The following is a 6,474-nucleotide window of genomic DNA, read 5'->3' as shown; positions in this document are numbered from 1 at the left end:
ATGTCTTGCACGTATCGTTTCGCAGAGGTTCGAAAACACGAAAAATTGCTTTCAGTGTAAACAAAACGCGATTTTCTCTACATACATCAATGCAAACGAACTACACGAATACAAACGCACGTCCCAACGTATTGCACGTGTCAACAAAAATTCATGAAGTTCTTTTTGCAAACTCAAGGTAATTTCATATTAACACAACAATGTCAACACATCACACAGTTCAATACACGCATGCTATGTTACCAATCGGTTACCCAGAGCCGTAGCAACTTGTGCAAAGCGAAATGGTAGTGGAAAAGGAAAGCGCACGGCCAGCGCTCAGCGAGCAACACACCGCCGCGCGAATTCTGCACTTACTTTCAGTTGGAAAACCTCGTTTCGAACTGGTCGAAAATACACTCATGCAGCCTAGTACACGCCTTCACAAGGTGATTACCGGTCCCCTTCCAACAACCAATGTCGCAAAATTCCTAAAAACTTTCCTTCTGCCAATTGAAACAGTTCTTTTTTCGAAGTGTACTGAACTATGTGAAACAACGCATCATATGAAGTACCGAAACAGGTGCAAACAACACAATCAACCAGTGGAACAACAAAACAAAAATTTACATAATAGGAAAAAACGTTGGAAACAATACACAAACATTTTTTTAAAAAAACCTTGCAAACAATAAACAAAAGTGCACATAAAGCAAAAACGTTCAACACAATAAAAAAAATCTCAATTTACGGAAGGAAGTTGCTTCCGCATTTTCTTCTTTCTTCTCTTGCTTACCACTGCCACATCGCTTTTTCCAGCCACATCAGTGACAGCAGTTGCCAAAACATCCTTACTTGGTTGCTTCTTCTTTCAACTTTTTTTCTTGCTTGCAGGATTGACAACATGTTGGGACGTTGTGCCACTTCGCAAGAGCTCTGAGAGTCGCATTGAATTCTCAGTTTCTTTATCGATTGTAGCCTCATCACCCGATTCGTCTGCCACTTGACTTTGAAGCGTTGTGCTCGTTGACCGTTTGGCTTCGTTGCAGCTTTCGCTGCTCGATGAGGTCGCAGCGAAATCCTTGAATGACCTCTTTCTTCCTGTTGAAACCCGTGGCGCAGAAACGTGACCAATTTCGCCACAAATCGCATCGCAATAAGCAGAAAAGCTTTTCGTCTGTTTGAACGTCGACAAAAAATCGTCATTGCATTTCACAGCAATAGATTGCAAATTCGTAAACACGAATTGCATCACACGCAAATGTATCCCGATCAGATACATGGAGCCACCAACTTGCGTCATTTTGTGCATGTAGCACTCGTTGAGTTCATCCATGAATTGAACATTTCGTTTCAATTCGGCAAGATTTCCTTTCAGCATTCCTTGACTGAAACTTTGTCTTTCTTCTGGTGACCGCTTCTCAAACGGCTTGCACAAATCCTTTGTGTCCCGCAGAAAATCGTCGAACTTCCCGAAAAAACTCTTCTTTGTTAACGCCTTTAAATCGCCGCAAACGACGCTCCAATTCTTCTCGAGTGTTTCACTAAATTCTGACAAAGCCACATGCGGCCTTGTCAGCCATTCACAAGTGAAATTTTTTAATTTCTCTTGGAACACTCGGTCGTCATCCAGCTGGTTGGGGTCGCACGCCAAACCATAGGGGCGAAGAAAATCTGCACAACAACAAAACGATTACATGAACACACGTTCACCTCCTATCATTGCACGCATATATCAGACACTAACCTTTTGGAAAATGGTAAAAGAAAGAAACTCCTCTTCCCTTCTTCTTCGGACTATCATTCGACTCCATGTTATCACTGTCAAGCAAAACAACAATCAATTTAAAATCTTCGCATCAAGATCAACAGTGCAACACCAACCTTTGTAATTATCGCAGGAAGAACAATGATACCTCTTGCAAATTCTCTTTTCAAACACTGTTTCAAAATCAATACTTTAACTGGTCAATAATCTCTCCACACAACAATTGCACAAAGTTCCAGCATCACAGCTTTATATACTGCCAACGAGACGAAAAAAAAGAAAAAAGGCGATCGAAAATGTGCACGCAAACGCGTTTCGCGAACGTCTGAAAACACCTTCGCAAGCAGAACACAACAAACCGGACATCCGTTGTCGACAATCTCAACAACACATTTAAACAGTTGGCTAACAATTGTTTTCCACAACACTTCCCAATGATATCGTCACATCTCAAATCATCCTTGCATCTGCACATTGCCACAACGTCAACACCGTGTCCTTGCTCCAGCATAGCGGAAACATTGTTCAAATCAAAATTTTTTGAAACGTGAAGCAACGCCCGTTTTTGCTTCCTGCACTCGTCCTGTATGCCACACACTTTCACAATGCAAAACAAAAGTGATTTGCGTTAACACATTGATGCTCCGTTACCACAAGGTTACGTCGCCTGTTCAAAACTTCGAGAAAACCAAAGCGCGCGACCGCCGCGCCGGTTGCAACAGCACGCCGTCCAACGTAGCTTCCCACGCGTTCAAAAACAACGTTTCGCATAGGTCCGGAAACACCATACGTTTTTTTCAACACAAATCACACATGGTCTCATCGTAATGACAAACCTGCACACATTGCGCGTTTGCATTCCCAGAAACTGCAAAAATCCAGCAAGACCCGAATATTTTTAAACTGCACACTAAAGGCAATTTCGCAATAATACAACAATCCTGGCTTCTCACACGCTGACGCAGGAGTTTCTTACCTTCTTCAAAACTTCAACACACGGCCACGCGACATATCAACCACCCATGTGTAAAAATGTCGTTTCGCATTGGTCCGAAAACACGTCAATTGTTTTTTTTTAACGTGAACTGCACGTGGTTTCGTCCTCATAAATTGCTCCAACATTGCACGTTTGCCTGCCACAAACAAACTGCAAAAATTCAGAAAGCCAAAAATTTTTGCACATGGAAACTAAGGCATTTTCGCATTAATCGACTGATGCTAAGTTGCAACACGCTTGCGCAGGATTTTCCCAGCTTGTTTAAAACTTCATCTAAACGAAAAACGCGGCCGCCACGCATATTGCAACATTTGCCCGTGCGGCATATCAACTTCCCATCTCTTCAAAACACATCGTTTCGCATTGACCCGGAAACACGTCAATGTTCTTTCCAATGCAAAATGCATGTAGTTTCGTCCCAATGTGAAAGCACGGGCATTGAACGCTGCCCTTCTCAGAAACAAAGTGCAAAATTCACTACACCCTAAATTTTTTACAATGTAAACTAAAGGCAGTTTCGCATTCAGACAGTCATGGCGGCTTATCACACGCTTACGCAACAGTGTCTCAGCTTGTTCAAAACTCCGGCAAAAACAAAGCGCGCCCCCGCCGCGCAACTTGCAACACACGGTCGTGCGACACATCAATCTCCCATCTTAAAAAAAAGGTCGTTTCGCATTGGTCCGAAAACACGTCAATTGTTTTTCCTTGTCAATTGCACGTGTTTTCCTCGTGATGAAAAAGCTCCAACACTGTTTCCTTCTTACAAACAAACTGCAAAAATTCACGAAACCCAACATTTTTGAAAATGTGAACTAAAGGCACTTTCGCATTAATCCACTGATGCTGCATTGCCACACGCTTGCGCAACAGTGTCCCACCTTGTTCAAACCTCCGTGAAAACCAAAACGCGCCACCGCCGCGCAAATTGCAACATACGGCCGCGCGACACATCAAGCTCCCATGTGCTATAAAGAGCGTTTCGCATTGGTCCGAAAACACGTCAATTTCTTTACAATAGAAATGACACGTAATTTCGTCCTAAACAACAAACTTCCGGGCTCGCCTTCACACAAAGTTCAAAAATTCAATAAACACACAAGTCTTTTCAATGTAAAGAAAAGGCACTTTCGCATTAATACACTCATGCCGGGTTAACACACGCTTACACAGTGTCCCAGCTTATTCAAAACTTCGGGAAAACTATCGCGCGCGGCCGCCGCGCAGGTTGCAACACACGGCCGCGCGACATATCAAGCACACATCTGTCAAAATCACGTTTCGCAATGGGCTAAACAATGTGTACAATAAACATCATATGAATTGACAAAAACACTTCAATTTCATGTCACTTTGCTATAATAAAATTCACATCAACACCAGCAACTAGAAAATTTCACACAATCAAACGGGAAACTGATTAATGCTGATTATTTTCTCAGAAAATATGCGTTTCACAAACGTCTGCAAACACAAAACTGCATACACTCCCAAATTACAATCCAGCAAAACAGAAGTGTCAGCCATCAAAAGGTGTCAACACACACATGCCAACATACACAAAGTCATCTCAAAACAAAAATGAAAACGTCTTTGACACATCAAAAGCTACAATACGGTATAAACTGAGATGCATTAGGTTTGGTCAAAAATTCAATATCGTCTTTTCGTCTCACTCTAGACAACGCAACATAAGCACATCCTTTCGGCAAAAGAGGTTTATCAAACCACACGCAAATTTTCTTCAGAGTTTGACCTTGAACTTTGTGAATAGTCGTAGCGTACGCTGGCATCAAAGGATAATAATAGTTTCTTTCTTTGTCACACACTGGAAAAACTCGGATTATTGTTCCTGCCGGAATTTTCACAAGAACTGTCTTCCCAATTGCGGAAAACACAGTAACGATTTGACCATTCACAAAGTTTCTCTCTTTCTGGCGATTCTCAGTTAACATCATCTTCATTCCGTGGTAGATCGGCTGAGGTGACCTCGACGCTGCAGCGCATTTGATGTGAATCACCGGCGCTTGACTACTGAACAAATATTTGACAATCGTATTGTTCACATATGACGCTGCTTCGTTCGTAAATGTCAAAAATGATTGGTCTCTTCTCCTCCAATACGCATCCATGATTTCATCCTCGTCAGGACGATGAGACGTTCCCACATAAAGTCCCTCCACAAACTGAACAATGTCACTTTCGCGAGGTTTCGTATGACGAATTACAGACAAAAACCTCTGCAGCTGAACGTCTTTAGTTCTATGTTGATCAACAAGTGTTGATCTCACACACAAGGACATCAACTGCGGATCGTCAAACAAACTTCCACGCATTTCATCACCATCGTTGCAAACTGGTTGCAATTGATTCCGATCGCCGCAAAATACAACCAATGGTGGCCTCACCGATGTCAATGTCGCAACAATATGAGCAGCATGCTTTTGCGAAACCATTGAAATTTCATCCAGAACAACAATATCAAATTCCCGCAAAGACCAATTCGTCTGCGAGCTTTGACCTTCGGCAACACCAATCGAAAAAACAGAATGAACAGTATTACTGGCGATTCTTCTCCCGAATTCAGTCTTGTAAGTAGCCGCAAGCATTCCTGTCGGCGTTGCCACACAAACTGACCAGTGGTGTTGCAACGCACGCCTGATCAAAGTTTTAACACAAAGAGTTTTTCCCGTCCCGTGTTGGCCGCACAACAGCAGGAATGGTCTTTCACGAGTTTCCCATCGATGTAAGACACGTGACACAGCCTCAGAAACAAACAGTTCTTGATTCACAGACAACTGTGGCACTGCATTTGTGATCTCATTTGGATTTTGCAACAGCAGCGTAGAAATTTGGCCACGTTGCCAGTGGTGCCACAAATCCCAATAACTGCGCACATATGCAGCAAAAGTATTGGTGTAGTAATTTCGGTTTCCACGCAATTGTGACATCTTCCGTACTGTATTATCGTCACACCAAAATTCACGTCGATTTTTAACCGCAAAAGCAAAATTGCACAGATCGTCAGGAATTGAACTGATGTTATCAGGTTGCAAGTCTGTGATTTCTCTGAACGGGCAGTGAAGAAGTGCATCCTGAAAAAAGAACTCATCGTTCAGCAAACTCACAGTCTTCAAACCAACGAGAATGGGAATGTGACTGTTGCAACGTCGGTGCACACCCTGGCGATTCCACGTGAACACGTGCAAGAACTCATAAAGCGACATATGCGAAGAATCTGCAGGACGTTCCTTGTACATTTTGATCGTCTTATCTTCTCTTACGTTTGCTTTTCTTGGAAGAAGAAATCGTTTCGTACGTGAAGGTGTGTGCGCAAACTTGATGCTTGAGAGTGCAAGTATCATTTCAGGTTCTGTAGGACAAACTTTGTTTACGAATTGATAGGCGACATCGCGACCTCGTGCATCAGAAGAAAACTCGTGGAAATCCATTGCGTAATCACGGCTTTTGGACACATATCCAGCAACATAATTGAGCAGCATTGCGCTTTGATTGGTAAACTGTATGTCCATGCTGCACTTCAATGCTGTTAACACAGTATCGGCATATAATCGAAGATTGAGCGAATGTGCTGCAATGCTTCGTTGAAAACGAAACGTACTATGCCCTTCATGCATTTCCACGCCACTAGACTCCAAGTTCACGTCCACACCATGCACTGCGTTATTGCTTTTTTGAGTGGCATAAACAATCTTGGCAAACTCCGCAT

This window comes from Ascidia mentula, chromosome 1, assembly GCF_947561715.1.
Source record: "Ascidia mentula chromosome 1, kaAscMent1.1, whole genome shotgun sequence".
In the NCBI taxonomy this organism is placed as follows: Eukaryota; Metazoa; Chordata; class Ascidiacea; order Phlebobranchia; family Ascidiidae; genus Ascidia; species Ascidia mentula.
The sequence above is the reverse complement of the archived record's forward strand: the minus strand, read 5'-3'. Positions refer to the sequence as shown.